The sequence below is a fragment of the Rhinatrema bivittatum genome, chromosome 3, assembly GCF_901001135.1.
Source record: "Rhinatrema bivittatum chromosome 3, aRhiBiv1.1, whole genome shotgun sequence".
In the NCBI taxonomy this organism is placed as follows: Eukaryota; Metazoa; Chordata; class Amphibia; order Gymnophiona; family Rhinatrematidae; genus Rhinatrema; species Rhinatrema bivittatum.
The window spans coordinates 19,059,611-19,077,740 of NC_042617.1; positions in this window are offsets into that span (position 1 = coordinate 19,059,611).

The window sequence follows — 18,130 nt, forward strand, 5'->3', positions numbered from 1 at the left end:
TGCCAGTTTTCGACGCGAGCTGATGGGCCCAAGTTTGCCTTCTAAAAGATCAGAAATAACGTGCACAGACGAATCCGCATTTAGCGGGACCCCCATTTGGCCTGTGGTCAGCATCCGGGGTGAGGGATGGGGTGGGGGGAGCTACATTTCCCAGGGTTTGTCCGGCAGGGGTGGGGGCATGGGGGAAGTTTCACTTCCCGAGCTCTTGGCGTGGTCAGGCAGGTCCAGTCCTCAAAACCCCACTCTTAACTCTGGCTGGGCAAGTGAGTTGCAGGAGGAGGTAGAAAAAAAGCCAGAGAAGTAAAATATCCATCTTATGTAGCCCCTTCAGGCGATTCCCAGAACGCAGGGGCACGCAATCCCTGGGGCCAATCTCATCTGCCCGGACTCTGATTCTTCCTTTCCACAGACAAAGTCTGTTGACCACCAAGGTGCAGGATTCCTTCTGGTGGGGACGAGGACAAGCATCTGAGCCCCAGGCTCGTGTGTGTGTGTGTGTGCGCGTGCCCATGTGTGCGCGCACCCATGTATGGGCGCGCGCGCCCGTGTGTGTGTGTGTGCGTGTTTGTGGGGACCCTTGAACAGTCTCTCCACTTCTCCTCCATCGCTCTGACACACGTCCTGGTGCTTTGATGTCTCGACTGGTACTTCAGTAGACTAAGGAGACGGCTGGGCGCTTGGAGTGGATTTCAAATAATGAATATTTACTGCAACTCAGGAAAATCTGATCAAAGTACAAATCACAGATGCGGTGCAACAAGGTCTTGGTATAGGAAAATCACAAATCCAAGGGCCTCGATCTTTCTCAAAGTCTTTTCTGGTAACAGGAAAGTCAGGAAAACTGCCTCCTCCTTTGGGTGGGTAGGAAATTCGTGGTAAAAAAAAAAAAAGGTTTCCTCGCAACAAAACTGGAAAATAAAAAAATAAAGCAAACACAAAACATTTCTCACTCCCTTCAGACTGGTAGCAGGGCAAACGATTTCCCTCAAGAGCTGGAGCAGGTCAATGAAAACCCAACTATCAAGCTAAAAGATCAAACACTCTCTCTTCTCTTCCCTTTGCGATCCCTCTCCCAGGCCCGGGAGCAGGGCAAGGTCCTACCTATCCCCTCTGGTACAGGCTGCGGAGGCCAAAACTGAGGACCAGCAAAAATCTCCTCCTCCTCCTTACTCTCCAAGCCCAAAGAAACAAGGGAGCTTGGACCTATCCTAGCAGCCTGGGCAAGGGAAACATCTTAGGGCAGGTCTAAAAAGTGCCAAAAGTCCCCCTAGAGTTAAAGAACGGAAAAAGAAGTACTAAGGGAACTGGCATAAGTTACTCCAGTTTTCACAGCAGACTTTTTTGAGTAAAAATCATCCATGTAAGGTGAAGCTTGATTTTATTTCAGATGAAATGAAAATGTCACGAACTGGCAGGCTGGAATCAGGGATCACCCCCACAGAAGCAACACAGGACTGCAAGGTAGAACCGTGAGATGGTCTTCTGCCTAACCAGCCCCCTCCACCACAGGTTGAGCCCTAGCAAACATCATGGTGATGCAGGCACGGACTGGGATACTGGATCCAGGCTAGTAGCTGAAGTCAGGCACAAGCTCGGAGCTGGATCCAGGTACTGATGGTAAGGCTGGTACTGAAGACAGGCAGGGCTTGAACTGAGGACACGGGCAAAGCCTTAGAAACAGATAAGGGACTGAACTGGATGGGCAGGACAAGGACTGGACTAGTCAAGAATTAGACAAGGACAGGACTAAGACATGCATCAGTAAACCAGAAAGCCCAACAGGCATGAGGCTGGGCAAAGTAACCCTAGTAGGCCTGAAGGCCACAAGACAGGACAGGTGGGCCTAGAAGGCCACTGAGCAATGCAGGAGAACCCAGAAGGCCACAAAGAAAGACAAGGAGGCCTGGAAGGTCCCAAAGTAAGGCAGGAAACCAAGTTGGCTTCAGAGCAAGGAAGGATTCCAAGATACGCCACAAAGCAACATGAAGCCAAGGTAGGCTACAGAACAAGGCAGGAGGCCCAGATAGGCCACAATGCAAGACAGAAGGCCTGAGTAGGCCACAAGACAAGGCAGAAGGCATGGGTATAAGAACATAAGATATGCTATACTGGGTCAGACCAAGGGTCCAGTAAGCCCAGTATCCTATTTTCAACAGTGGCCATCCAAGTCACATGTACCTGGCAAGAACCCAAACATTAGATAGATCACAAGCTACTATTGCTTATTAATTACCGTCATAGCAGTTTATGGATTTTTCCTCTAGGAACAAGGCAAGACAGGAGGCCTAGGTAGGCTGCAAGGCAAGGTGGAGTAGTTAGAAAAGTCTGGCCAGGTCAAGGAGCCGAGGTGACTCCAAGAAGAGACAAGGAGGGACTGGACAGACTGGGTTAAGTAGGGCTGGAACTGCTGCATCAGGCTCACTGAGGACCTCTGCTGGTGGGGAAGCTGCATAGCAGGCGAAACACAAGACAGAAAACATGATAATGGTAGTGAATGTGGAGATGCTTTTAAAAAGGGATTTTGTTTGGTTTTAGTTTATCCTCAAAATATGTGTGGTGTCAGCAAAAAAGAAACACCCTTTGCTTCCTAATGTGGTCTGTAATGTGTAGGATATGTAAGCAAATGTTCAAGGGGCAGACTACTGAGCTCCTATGAGCTGGAAATTACAGAACTGGCAAAAGCTGATATTTTGACAGAACCATCAGGTGACCCACTCGCTGACATTTATCAATCTTTCCCTTCCTTACTGCTCCATAATGACTGTGATCTGCCGAAGTTGTTATGCAAGTGAAATCTTCAATTGGAATTGGAATTGGGTTCTGTTATCTCCTGTGCTTTGGGTGAACCCCTCCTTGTCCGTGCTCTGTATCAGACATATCTCAGTAGGGGTCACCTCACCCCAGTCCCCTGTGTCAGATTCCCCTTGCCTATGTTTACCCGGCACAATCTTAAATGACTTCTGCACACCTTCTGCACAGCCACAATCTGGCACACGACCACGACACTTTTGGTCCTCCGATCTCCCAAGGGGTGACCTCCTCTGGCGAGCCATCGCTGGCAGTCGCAGCTACTTTTCAAGAGTCTCGGTGTTTGGACGGAAAGGTCCAAGGGTCAGCGACGACAGGGGGGCGGGGTTGAGAGTCCAGGCGCCCCGGCAGAGAAACCGGCACCCTCTCCGGGTGCAGGAAACCAGTTCAGGGGAAAGCTTTGGAGTGCCAGCTGTTTCTAAGGTGCTTCAGCTGGCTTCCAGGGAATTTCAGAGTAATCCGGCTTTCCTTAAGAAAACCAATAGAGACGCCAAAGTATATCTGTGCAGGCAGCGGGGTAAAACTAGAACTGGATCAACCTGTCTTGAAGATCCGCAGCCAATTAGCAGCCCTGGATACCCTAATCTAAAGAGAAGAGATACTCATAAATAACTGTTTGCAAAAAAGGGTTCGCACTATCACAGAGTTATATTAAGGAGGTCACAAGGACCGTAGTTTGCTAAAAACAACTTTAATTCAGTCATTAACTGTATCCAAGGCACAGCAGATGGTACAGAGGAGGGCCAGGGAACAGCTCCAAGATACGCTTCCCGAATGCACCTGCAGGAAGTTGTGAGGGCTGCAACCTGGTAACAGAGCCCACATCTACATCAAATAAATGGAGGTTTCTATAAATACTTAGCTGATTAGTGTATCACCCTAAGTGTGCCAATGAATTGGTGCAAATATAGAGACTGCATTTCAGAAAAGCACACAGATCGCACTGTCAATATATTTGTTTTAAGTAAATGATGCACGCACTCAAAAGCTGTAATTAGCAAACATCACAGAGATCTTGGCAAGTCACATTGCATTCATTCACCAGCACAGAGCCAGTGTCCACTTCAATAATGCAACTTCCTAATCCAGTCATTTCTTGTTTTAAGTAACAGACACAAAAAGGGGTTGAATTGGTACAAATCTGGTACATGTGAGCAGCTGTACCAGTATTCAGGGCTTCAACCCTGGCTACTGTCCATTCGTGCATCTTTCGTATACATTAATAATTCGATCATATTTATTTATTTATTTATTTATTTCTTTTGTATACCGACATTCGATCGAGATATCACATCGGTTTCCAGAAAACAGGTTGAATAGAGCCGGAACTGCCCTATTTTACATTGTAACAAGAGAACAGTTGATTAAACAATAAATATAAGGAACATTGTAACATATGAATAAAATTAAAATTAAATATTAGATGTGGGTATATAGAAATGGCATATAGTCTATATACAATATGTACAATATGACTTGGTTATGAGTAGGGTGGGGGACAGGGAAGAGGGAGGTTACGAGAAGGGTGGGGGACAGAGAAAAGGGAGGATAGAGAAGGGGGGAGGGGTTATGCGTTCATGCAGAGTAGAAGTTATGCGGTAAGGCTTTCAAGAGCGTTTATTATAGGATGTTGGGGTTCAGGAGGGAATGCTTTCAAGAACAGCCATGTTTTGAGCTGTTTTTTAAAGACTTGCGGTGAGGGTTCGTTTCTGAGCTGTGGGGGGAGGGAGTTCCAGAGGGTAGGGCCAGCTATTGTAATGGCTCGTTTGCGTGTTGTATTGAGGTGAGCATTTTTAAGAGTTGGGATGGAGAGGAGACCTGAGTTGGTGGATCTGAGATTTCTTTGTGTGAAATATGGTTGGATGTTGTTGTTTAGCCAGACCATTCTGTTGTTGTTTATTTTTTTGTGAAGAAGGGTGAGGGTTTTATACTGGATTCTTTGTGTGATGGGCAGCCAGTGGAGGTCTTTGAGAGTGGGTGTGATGTGGGAGGATTTTCTGTGATTGGTGATAATTCTGGCGGCGGCGTTTTGTAGAACTTGGAGGGGCTTGATGTGGATTTCAGGAAGTCCAAGGAGGAGGGAGTTGCAGTAGTCGAGTTTTGAGAAAATAATTGATTGTAGTACTGTTCGGAAATCATGCGGTTGGAGGAGAGGTTTGAGTTTTTTAAGTGTTTGAAGTTTGAAAAATCCATCTTTGATTATATTGGAGATGTGTCGTTTAAAGTTGAGTTGGCTGTCGATGGTTACTCCTAGGTTTTTTGTGGATGGTGTGAGTGAGGTTCTTGATAAGTTTGGCATCCCAGTGTTGTTTGCGCTTCCTGTGTTGTTTGAGGGGGTGCTCTCGAGGGGGGAAGCGGGACGGTCGTCCTGGATGTGAATGATTTCTGTTTTGGCTTGGTTGAGGCAGAGAGATAGTTGTGATAGCAGTTGAGATAAATTTGAACTGAGTTTGTTCCATCTTTCCATGGTGAGTTCAATGGATTTGGTGATGGGGAGGAGAATTTGAATGTCGTCTGCATAAACGAAGTAGGTGAGGTTGGCATCAGAGAGGTATTTGCATAGTGGGAGGAGGTAGATGTTGAAGAGGGTCGAGGATAGTGAAGAACCTTGAGGGACGCCATGGGTGAGGGGCACTTGGGAGGATTCAGAAGAGTTTGTCTTGACAATGAAGGATCTGTTAGAGAGGTATGATTTGAACCAGTTGAGTGTAGTGTCTTGCAGACCGATCTCTTTAAGTCTGGTGAGGAGAGTTCTGTGGTTGATGGTGTCAAATGCGGCTGATATATCGAGGAGGATCAGTAGAAATGTCTTGCCACTGTCTCGGCCTCTGAGGATGGTGTCGGTGAGGGAGAGGAGGAGAGTTTCTGTGCTGTAGAGTTTTCTGAAGCCGTGCTGTGTTGGATGGAGAAGATTGTGGGCGTCGAGGTGGTCTGTGAGTTGATTGTTGACAGTTTTCTCGATGATTTTTGCTAGGAATGGGAGGTTGGAATGGGAATGGGAGGTTTCATATTAATGAAACTGGCTAAAGGGGAGAGCATATCCCACATTTGCTTACCTCCAATGGCTGAACATCATTCAGGCTGCAACTAGGAAGGAGTTGCCTCGGGAAATTTAAATATCAATAAGTGAGCAAGCTGCAGGTGGATGTAGTTGTTGTAGGGTGGGGAAGAGGATGGAAAAAGAGTTGAAAGAGAAGTTTTGTTGTTGTTTTAAAGCAGCTGTGATGCTGTCCTGGGGAATGGAGCTACAATCACAAACTAGATAGCAAGAATCATACATTGCCTCTCTGGCCCACTCCCTGGACAATCCCATCCACCTACTAACTTGTTCACCTACCGAAACTGACATTTCTCAAGGCAACTCCTTCAAAGTGTTTGCTTTTTTTCTTCTCTGCTCACTTAAAGCAGCAGGTCGGGGATAACTGAGCATCATTCAAAGACATTAAACCAATGAACACAAAACAACTACGTTTAATGAAAACAAATCATTAACTAGAGAGGGCAGAAAGCCGTTCTAGCAGAAAAGCAATTTCCTGACTAATCCGAGCCAAAATATGCCCAGGGCAGAGTGTGGGGAAGGAAGGCCTTGCACAGGCATTCCTCTTCCACCTGCCAGACCTGATCTGGTCACGTCTGGAGATGGCCGTTCCCTCTGCTCACATTATTGCACCGTGGCAAATTAAAACCGGGGCTCGAAGCTCTGCATTCATGGAACTGTCCAGCTGTTCGAGATGAGAGTCCTTCCCTAGAAGAGGTTTGGGGTTTCTTTTGGCCTGGTTCTTCCTCCTTTCTCCTCTGCCTTCCGGTTCAGCCGTTGGCAGGACCGGGATCCTGGGTGCCGGGAGGCTCTGGTTCATCAGGCAAAAGCCGCTCTTGCCTGCGCCCTTGTGTCCTCCACCGCCGGCTCCCGGCTCCGCGCTTTCCACCTTGGACTTCTTGAGTCAGGTCTTCAAGCGCCCTCTCTGGCCATGGTCGTCCTATCTAAAAACCAATCTTTCTGAGCCTGCTTTTAAATCTTAATTGCTTTTCCATACATAAATATTAACACATTTCCTGTAGACCGTTGTCTGTGGTTTATCTTGACTAGATTGCAAGCTCCATGGAGCAGGAAGTGTCTCTTATGCGCATCTGTACAGCGCTGGTTGCATTTAGTAGGACTCTGGACGTGACAAGCCGTAGTAGCCTTCATTCACAAATACCTGGGGAGTTTACCCTTATTTTAATAGGCTCTCCCTCCCACTGGTCATTGCAAGCCCTGATGTCGAGAGCCCTGCCCCTTATCTTGGGCTCCAAATCTGGGCCACTTGATGACTCTTTTCAATGACGACCATGACTTCTTCCGCACATAGGGGCCATAAATGCTACCCCCACAGCGTCCCCAGGCCCAGCCGACTCGGGGAGTGGGACACCGGCTCCGGGGATTGAATTGGAGACCTTCCACACGAAAGTTCACAGCACTTGCCGCTGAGCCACTGGACTGGACTGGCCCTCTTCCCTAGAATAGTTTTATCGCTCATCTGCCTGCGTCCCAGAGCCTTTAATACCCTCCCTTTTTAAATCCCCTCATGATACTGCAGTGGGAGACCTGGGCATCCCAGACAGACTCAGCTGGGGCAGTGGTGCGAGGGCCGCTTTGGAGCTGGGCTGACAAAATCTTTCCATGCAGGAGCATGGGAAAATGATGCTGCCGACTGGTGCGGTTTCATGACACCTCGTCCTCACCAGTCCCTCTCAATCCCCCCCACCCTGTCCCACCATTTTCTCTCTCTCTCTCACACACAATCCCTCTCCCATCCACATCAGAGACTTCTGGGGCTGTGAAGGGCCTTTTCCTGAAGCTGTTCTAACCCTCAGCCCTCCTTACCTGTCTGGCTCAGCTCAGGTGCGTTTCTCAGCCATGCTGCTGCTGCTGGTGCCGTGCAGGCTGCCCCATGAGGAGCAGGGGCTGGCAGAGCGTGTGGTTTGCATCTTTCTCTATGGCGCTTCCTCCTTCCTCTGTTTGCCTCATCGGCCAATTATGCTGCTGTCTCTGCCTCCTTATGGCCCAGGCAGGTTAGGAAGAGACGTTGATTTAGCCTGCATGGGCCGATGATGCCACCTTCAGTACAAATTGCGATCGAAAGCTGCGTTTGAGGGTTGGTGGGAGCCGCCACGGCTCGCGGGCCTTGCAATGAAAAACAATGAAAGAAGGGGCCGGAGAGAAAAAGAGTCAATTTTGGTGGATTCAAAGACCTAGCTTGGTGGAAAAATAACTTGGAAAAAGTATCAGAAAGGTGTATTTTCCCGTATAATTCTCTGATTAGTGCAGTGACTCTTAGTGTAACTTGGCTGGCTGTTCAGTACTCCAATACAGGGAGATTGGGTCCCACCATGCCCCGAACCACCAACCAAAATGCATCTGAGGACTTCCTTAGTTATTACACGGTGCACCCAGACTGCTGTCTGCATTGGAAGTCGCCCACAATCATGGAAATCTGTGCTGGCGGACTTAATAAAATCCCAAGCAGCAGCCCCGACTGAAAAGGGGCAAGAAGATTGTAAAATGCTTTCAGCACCCTGGACAGGAGCTCTCTGGTGTGGAGGGCGACTGCAGGCTGCGCCAGCTCCAACCTTTGGAAGCATTACTTTCAACCCCTGAAGTCTCTGCTTTCTCGAAGGCTTGATAAGTGGAAATACAGTATAATTATATCCTTTTCTGTCTTTAGGAAAGCTGTAGACTTACTAAATGTGAATTGCCGGCCATTATCAATAATTGTTCACTCTTATAGGTGTCTACTGGTTATGTTAATCCCAGAGTTAAATATGCAATGACCTTTTTAGTGTTCTGCGCTTTTTGGGGAGATAATCGGATGGCCCAGTACAATGCAGAAATGCATCCCTGGTTAACTGCACAATTTGTCTGGCTGAATTCCTTACACCATTTCATGTGCTTTTATTTTTTATTTTTTGCTTTCTAACATATGACATTGGAAAGAATTATGTAAAAAAAAAAAAAAAAGGTCCATGTTTGTCCATCCAGGGGCAGGGAAGGGTTAGAAAGTCACAAAATTAGGCCGGCAGCACGAAAATGTGAATCTGTTGAATGAATACATTCTGAAAACCAGCAACATGAGGTCAGTATTTTTGGAAAATGGAGCTTCCTGAAGCATCCCCATTGCTTTACTGTGGAAGGCAGGTAACGGTGGCGGAAGTTGGTGAGAGCGCCATTGCAAAAGCCCTACCCTGCCTAAAATCTTGGCCCAGAGCAAGATAGGAAGACGGAGGCAGAGAGGGGAAGCAAAAAAACCCCCCAAAAAATGATGAAGCAGCTGACGAAGGATGGTGCACCCCCTCACTACAAACGCGCACGCACGGACGCGCTATTAAGTATCATTTCTGTGGTGGTACTGCATGTACACAGCGCTGTGCAAATGTACGCTAAGATCCACGTGCCCCCGAACCTCCACATATAGCCCCCGCATGCTCTCCCCCCAAATCCCCACATTTAACATTTCCAATCTACGTTTCCCAATGGGTCCAACTGCTTCCAAGCAGATTACAGCATGGTAGACGAGGTCATAGTTAGTATATCACGAGGGATTATATTACAGTGAGGCAGACTGGGTCAAAAGTTAAATAGTGTTACGGTAAAGGCATTACCTTACAGTGAGGTGGGTTAGGTCAAGGTTGGCGGCTGTTACATTAGAGGTATTATATCAAGGGCTTTACACAGATCTAGTTTCTTGAGTCTCTCTACTTCCTGCTTTTCGAATGCTACAGTTTCTTTGTTACAGAGGGCGTCAGTTTGTTGAGTAAAGAGCCATCATGTTTTTAGTTGGCATCGGAAATTTAAGAAACCATCGATTCCTTGTAGGTAGCATGGAAGTGCATTATTCTATAGATGTGGTGCTGCTCCTCTGAAGGCCCTGAACCGAGGTTTTGCCAGTCGGATTGTTTTAAGGGTAGGGTGGCTAGCGGTTGTAGCCAAGTTGATCAAAGCTTTGTTTGTTTGGGTTTGTTTTGTCTGGTCATATATATATGGGGCCAATGTTCTTCAGTGTTTGAATGTGATGGATAGGATTTTAAATTTGATACGTAGCGAGGTGGGTAGCCAGTGTAGGGTAAGTGACCTCCGACCTGGTCAAGTTGCAATGTTCTAGTCATAAAGCCTAGTTAATAGAATCTACTGGGAAAATTAATTGTGAACTATCGAAGAAAGTCAGAGGCAGAGTGGTGTGTAATGTATGAATTCCACTATCCCCTTCTTCCAATCTCTCTTGGAAGCCTTGCCTTTGCCTGCTCTCCCAACGCATTCGAGTTTCCTTTAAACACTGTAGACCAACGAGCGAATATCCATACACTTTAGAGTTAATTTATTGATTGTGTTATTTTCTCATCTAGCCTACTAACACTTTCTCCCCTCTGTTTATATTTCATCAAAGCATCTTTTGACAGTTTTTTGTAAGCAGAATTACTCATTCAAAAGAATAGGTACCTTGTTTATTTTGCTTCCTGGTATTTTTTTCTTTTACATCCCTTTCATTCAGGTAATCACATCTGATGGCATGAAATCAATTTTTAAAGCTTTTTAATGATCGGGCTCCCCGCTGCGTGCATTTATGATGTTGTGTGAATTTCGCTGACTGATCCTTCGGCTGCGTTCTCAGGCTGCTCCGCGTCTCGAAGCCAGCTCGTTCTGTCCAAAAGACAGTCTTCACCAGGGAAAGAGAGGAAGAGAACAATTGGGTGCATCAGCGGCTTTGAAGGCTATAATTTTGGCATTAGTTGTCATAGTAACGATACATACATAACAAAAAAAGAGTAGATGATAGCGGAAGAAGCCCCTACCGGTCCATGCACCAGATATTCCTATCGGCCCTGCTGAGGCTGTATCCCAGCTGCCAGCCATGGAGTCTGACATCTCGCAGACAATTTCTCATCTTCCTCCTGCTTCTGTGGTTGTCCGGGTTTCCACGAGGACTTTTTTTTTCCTTTTTGACCCGGCGGTTTCCTCTCGTTCTTTTGGACTTCCCGCTCAATCGGAAGCAGGGCTTGGGTTTGGTGGCCGTGAGCCCTCCATTTGCCAGCTCCCTGGGGTTTTCTCCCCTCGCCCTCCCCACACTTGACACCAGTCCAGTCACCGCAGCGACGGTCCTCGGCCAGGGACCACACACCGCGGCTTCTTCTGGAGCCCTGCAACCATGGGTCCCCGAATCCAGCCGCTAGGCGTGGCCATCGTGCGCCCGTTAGGACTTCTGACGTCTTGCCATTCGTTCTGGCAGCGCCAGCCCTCTTTGTTGAGATGCTCGGGCAGGGCTCTTGAAACCGTGTGCTGCTAGGTTTGAGCTCCCACTATCTCTTCAGTTGCACGGCAGTCACAATAACCCTTGATGCAGGCCAGGCTGCCAGGATGAAGACGCAATGTTTTTAGCGGGAATTCAGGAAAGCAACTTCAGACAGCTTTGTGATCTAAAAGACAGGTTTATTTGATAGAAAGACAAAGGCAATATGAAAAGAGGAACAAGGAAAAGAGGAAGTTTGTTGTTCCCTGGAGACGCAGGTCTGTGACAACTGGGTATTCAGCTTGCTTCTCAGATGCGGAGCTCTCTGTCCGAAGCTTTTAAACTTTTTCATTGTCCAATAGTAATGTGTTGATGCGCATCCTGGGTGTGTTATCTACTTCCAATATCCAATTATGATCGTTACTTTTTAGTCCAATCAGGTACTGTCTCTGGGGTGTTGGCTTCTTCCGGTAAAGCACATGGTTGTGAAATATGTTGCCAGCAAAGTCAGGAAATATAGATCAGGCCTATATACATTAGGTCGCAGATCGGTTTGGTGTTGGGTTATGTGGTGCTCGGCTTTAGTTACTCCCAGGGAAAGCGGCCTCACAAAGTCATCGTATTGTTGAATCTTCCCCTACCCCCAAACCCCCATAAACTTTGAACCATTTATCCAATTTCATTCAGCTTCCTACCACAAGATGGCAGAGCATCCGGGCACCCTCCCCGCTCACACTTTTCAGGACCCCCCCCCCCCCCCCGTACACCCTCTCCCCATGCAATCTCACTATCGCACTTAAAGCTGATGTTTGTTTTACTATAAATCAAACAGATAAAGAAAGACCATAGAGCAGGGGTGGCCAACTCATCCTCGAGATCCACAAAGAGGGCAGGGTTTTTAGGGTCTCCACCATGAATATGCATGAGATGGATTTGCATACAAGGCAGGCAGTGCGTGCAAATCTCTCTCATGCATATTCATGGTGGAGACCCTAAAAACCTGGCCTGTTTGTGGCTCTCGAGGACCAGAGTTGGGGGGAAGGGCGAGGTCAGTTCATTTGTAACCTCAGCTAGGTCAGAGCAGCTAGTGAGGCCCTCAAGCCCGCAGGTCCTAGATGACGTAGAAATGTACTTTTAAAGCTCCTAACTGCAGAACCAGCCTCCTAACTGTAGAACCAGCTGGCTGGTTCAACGTTTTTGAGAATTTGCCAGAACTGAGCAGCTAAATTCATCTCAAATTTTGGGAGGTCTTAGGGGTGGGGTTAGGTCAGAGGATGAAAGCTTTCCAGTCAAACCAGGTGCATGGATAGCTGCCCGATGTTTATCTGACATTCTCCTCCCATCCGCACCCCCAACCCTCTGACTGGAGCCGAAGCCCAGGGGCCCCTTTGGGACCCCCACCTTCCATTCCCCGCCTCAGAGGGTCCCTGTCTTCCCTGGCGGCTGGGATTGTAAGAGCCTTGCTGCTGGCATGGCTGATCATGGCTGAAAGGCAGCCCCTTACTGGCACCTCAGCATGGAGCGGGGGAGGGGAGGGGGATTTCCTCTGACATTGGAGGAGGCACAGCGGGGCTTTCTCTGATCAGTCAGGTGCTATGGATGAGAGAGAGGGGAGGGGAGGAGGTTCTTTAAAAGATCGGGTTTAGGGTTAAGTACTTTTTCAGTAGGATACCCATCTGTATTCTAGATGGGAGCCCACCTGAACAGTTATTTCACAATCCCAAGTCAAATCTCTCTCAAAAAAAAAAAAAAAAGTAAGAAAAAGCGAAGCTGACATCTCAGGGAGGTGTGAACACATTGTGGAATTTTTTTTTATTACTCTATTTTTCTATTGAAATCAGAAAGCAAGACTTGCCTCAATACTTGGTTTAACAGCATCCTCGGTATGAAATCCACCCAGTGTTTTCATTTTATCTAATAACACAGTCTACGATATTCTCATGTAAAAAAATAAAAAGTTGTAACTCATTGAACAACACAGAGGTCCGAATCAGCCTCTGGCTGGATTGCAGAGTTACCCGGCTAACTCTGGAGGGATATTCAGTGGTGCAGCCATATTACTGAACATAGACGGCCATCTTGAAGATAAGCTGGAGAGGTTTATCCGGCTAACTCTGGAGGGATATTCAGTGGTGCAGCCATATTACTGAACATAGACGGCCATCTTGAAGATAAGCTGGAGAGGTTTATCCGGCTAACTTTGGAGGGATACTCAGCAGTGCAGCCACGTTACTGAACATAGGCAGCCATCTTGAAGATAAGCTGGAGAGGTTTATCCGGCTAACTCTGGAGGGATATTCAGCAGTGCAGCCACGTTACTGAACATAGGCAGCCATCTTGAAGATAAGCTGGAGAGGTTTATCCGGCTAACTCTGGAGGGATATTCAGCAGTGCAGCCACGTTACTGAACATAGACGGCCATCTTGAGGATAAGCTGGAGAGGTTTATCCAGCTAACTCTAGGACAGCTCTTTGGCGTGCTCGGGCTTAGCCGGATAAGCTATCCAGAGTTAGCTGGCTAACCCAAGTCCTCCCAGAAACATTCCTGGAATGCCCCCAAGTGATCTGGCTACATGTTACCCAGATAAGCGGGGGACATATTCAAAAGTTGGCATTTAGCCGGATGACTTGTGAGTGATCCGGCTAAATGCCTCTGACTATGGACCTCATAAATAACAGACCACCGAGTGCACCCAGGTTCACCCCCCTCCAGTTAAAAAGCGTTACTGACGCAGCATTTTCCTTACTGTTCCTTTCTCTCCATGCAGTACTGAGGCATCAGGAAATGCTGACACCAAGCCTTTTCTGCCTGGTTTTCACACTTTCATGATTGGGTGGTGATTATTTAACTTTCCACCACAAGGACAGGGTCTCATGTGCCCCCCACCTCACGTTTCTCCATTTTGGCGATACGATGATCCTTTCTCTGCCTTTGTAATTATGCTTGGTTACGCTGTGCAGCCTTGAGTAGAAGATCCCCGGTCCGGTTATTCTGACTGTGCTGCTGCTCCTTCCCCTCCCCCCCCCCCCCCGTGCTGTACAGCGGAAGACGCAGACCTGTCCGAAGGAAGGGTAACATTCAAGACGCTTTGAGCAGGTAAACAGGTATTTATAATGCTCTCCGGGGGCCTGTAAGAGAATTCCAGGGTTGGAGGTGTGCATTTTTAGAAAAACCTCCTTGTGAATATCTGTGAAGAGTCTAAGCGGTGAATTTTTAGAAACGATCTAGCTGCGTAACTATGGGTTTAGTCAAAGAATGGGCAGCCCTGGACAGTGTCCCCAGGGTCAGGGGAGAACTCAGCTGCCTTAATGCTGATTTTCGGCGCCAGCTGGCTACATTCAGTCGGCTAACCCTGGGCACCGAAATAACTGACCTAAGTGGCTATCGCTTGGCTGTAGCGAGGCATTGTCTTCATTTCTATGATCCTAAAACACAGGCTTGACTTTCCCTGGCAGTTCCACTCTGCAGGACTCTGTTTTCTTACTTGCTGGGGGGACCTCCATTCAGACTCCCTCCTGAGACACAACCCATCGAAATCAAGTCTCTGGCTTAAACACTTTCGCAGTTTTAGGCTCCCAAACTGAACCCTATCACCTCTTGCCTTCTCTGGAAACTCCTTGGAGACTCAAGGTTTCTGCAAGTAGACTCGAGCCTTTGAGCTTCTGCTGGAGTCCAAAACCTCTTATCCAAAAGTGGGCTCATTTTGTACAAAGCTCCCTACTCTCATCTTTGTTTCTGAGACCATTCAGTAGGGATTCCCAGAAGAAACCCCTTTATCCCCCAGCCAGTCTCTGCTGTCCCTGTAAAGTCAGAGTTCAGCTGAGCGCTCCCCCCGGCTGCAAGCCCCCCTCTGCCATCATCCCTGTTATCAGCTCCCAGTCTGCACTGTTCAGCCCTGGCTGCCGCTTCAGTGTTCAACACCCGAACGGAGTCACCTACTGAGTGCGCAGCTCTTACCCCCCCTTTGCTGCCGCCACGTTTGTAATCCATTCTGTGAATTCTTAGGACACCCCATGCCCTTCCAGTCTCTTTAGGGGCCTGTGCAACCCTCTCGGAGGCTGCCCTTAGCCCCCTTCCTCTTCTCTTGAGACGGGCCCCCCCCCACTCTTCAAATACACCTGTGTGCCGGGAGTCCCCGCCCTCCCTCGCCTGGGACTCCTCCCTCGGAGCCCTCTGTCAATCATTGTAGGTGAGCCCCGCCCACATGCCCCCCCATGCCCCCCCCCCCCGAGGAATAAATGCTCCATTCCATCGGCCCAGTGGCATCGATGGCCCCTCCTCTTTTCTCTAGTAGCCCTGATGTAGAAGAATCCCCACCATTTTGGTGGCAGGGGATGGTCTGCTCACCTCTTCCCTGCTCCAGCACTGACTTTATTTGCTGGTAATTGGTGCTAAAGAGCCGAGCTCCTCAGTGTCGCCTACGAGCGTCGGTTTGCGGTTGGCGCTGGAGCAGGGAGGAGAGGCTTTCCTTGTAGACTGGGGCTGCCAGGGGAAGGGGGCTCTACAGCGGGCTTTGGGGGAAAGCATTCTCACCGATGGAGGTAAAGCTGCTCTGAGGTCAGCTTGCAAGGCTGTATGAAGAGCTGAGTAAGGCAAATTTCAAGCCGTAACTTAACCGGCTACGTTGTGGCTGCAAAAGTGCTAAACTTGTGCACCTAAACCTGGCCCTCTAACTTGGCTGCTCAGTGACCCTTTGTAAATTGCATAGACAGAGGTGAAATAGTGACATGGCACGTGCAGAGAGAGAGGGGGAAACGGTGACAATGCAGCCTGATTTTCTGCCAAGTCATGCTGTAGAGAGAGGTGGGGATAGGGGAAACGGTGACAATGCAGCCTGATTTTCTGCCAAGTCATGCTGTAGAGAGGGATGGGGATAGGGGAAACGGTGACAATGCAGCCTGATTTTCTGCCAAGTCATGCTGCAGAGAGGGGTGGGGATAGGGGAAACGGTGACAATGCAGCCTGATTTTCTGCCAAGTCATGCTGCAGAGAGGGGTGGGGATAGGGGAAACGGTGACAATGCAGCCTGATTTTCTGCCAAGTCATGCTGCAGAGAGGGGTGGGGATAGGGGAAACGGTGACAATGCAGCCTGATTTTCTGCCAAGTCATGCTGCAGAGAGGGGTGGGGATAGGGGAAACGGTGACAATGCAGTGCGATTTTCTGCCAAGTCATGCTGTAGAGAGAGAGGGATGGGGAAACAATGACAGTGCATAATTTTCTGCCAAGTCATGCCAGGCCACTGACCTGGAAGCTTTTGTTGCTGAGGTGGAACCTTTTTGAACTTGCTTCCTTTTCCTTATTGAAGCTGGAGTGGAAGGTGGATGCCACTGCTAACCCTGACCTGCTACCTTTTTTAAAAATATAAAAATTACTGCTGTGACAATATATAACAGCACTGACACCGATTAGTCTGCAGAGAAACAGGGGGGAAACGGTGAGAGAGTGCTGTGGTGAGAGAGTGCTGTGCGGTGAGAGAGAGAGAAGGGGAATGGTGACTCAGCGGAGTGCTTTATTTCACCTCATTCCATTTTTATTGGGCTTCACATTTCATATGGATACTGGGATGCAGAACATCAGCGAGGAACGCCAATGGAGTGCAGAGAGAGAGAGAGAGATCAATAATCATTGATTGCCCCGCCTGTTGCCAAGTTCCATTTCTCAGCCTAATCTCTGGCACCCAGGGAAAGGTCGCCACGGAGTCTGTAAGAGAGCCCTACCTCACCCGAGAGCGTGGCCGATGGCCTCCCGAGCTCTTCCATCGGCGCGCTCAGCTGCCTGAGCAGTTAAGCAGGGGCGCCGCCTCACTTATCCATCCGGCTTCTGGCAGAGACATTTCTGGTCCTGGCAGCTGACGGGATGACGGGTGCAGTGAGGGGATCATGCTCTGGCCATGTTGTTGCACGCAGAGCTGCTCCTGGGCGGCTTCCATGCAGCAGGTTTTTGTGGCTTTGCAACACAAAGTGTAAGAGTGTATTTATTATCCTCTAAAAATTGACATTTATTTCATATGCCCTTTCAGAACATGGCACAAACGGATTGACGATCCATAGAGAGGTCCTGACAGCTCTGGCCTTGAACACCTTTAACGAGCTACCCGCTGATCCTCTTTCCATCAGCCTGGACTACGTAGGGGACGGCACCGGGCTGCTGGCTCGGCAGATCAATGGCCAGGCTTCGGAGGGGGCTTTCCTTCCTCCTCGGATGCCTTCTACGGCTCCCAGCTCCTCAGGCCAAGCATTTCCCCAGCAATACCAAAGGCATAAGAATCCTGAGAGAGAAAAATAGGTGAAGTATGAGCCTAAACCCTTAAAACCTCAACCAGTAAGGCACTATCAAAATCACTTTGAACTGTGTGCTTGTATCCTTTATACCACCTTGCTCGTTATAGCCCAGGGAGAAAAAAAATATACAGCAGAAAGGTGCTTTGCCTCTGAGAGGTGCCTCTGCCTGTATAGCCAGCACCCATGGATCTTTGAATCTGCCGAAGAACCTGGCAACTTTTCTGAGATCTTCCATCTGTCCCCCTTACCCCTTCTGCATATGGACAGAGAGGTCACTTGATTTAATTCTACACATGAATCTTCTTCTTTTCTCTGAATGGCCTCTTAGTCTACCAAACATAGGAACACAGTAATGACAGCAGAAATGGACCAAATGGTCCATCCAGTCTGCCCAGCAAGCTTCTTATGGCAGTGACTGTCGCTCCATGCAGGTTATTCCCATGTTTGTCTTAAAGGTAGTAGCTGCCGCTCTGTGCTGTTATCCCCAAGCTTTATGATAGGGGTAGTAATAGTTACAATCAAAATCAAGCAACTGTCAAACCAATAAAAAATTACTGCTAGCAACATTTTTGCTGTGTGAGGGGCCTTCATGATGAATCAGACAGTGCTGCTTGACGTGCTTTACTTATAGACTTGGCTTTAGAAGCAGACCTGTGCTTTTTCTCTTATGTCTGTGTATCAGTACTCCAGGTTGTTCCCAAAAAGGAGGGCTCCTTTCGTCCAATTTTGGATCTCAAACGTGTCAACCGAGCTCTCAAGGTTCCCCATTTTCGGATGG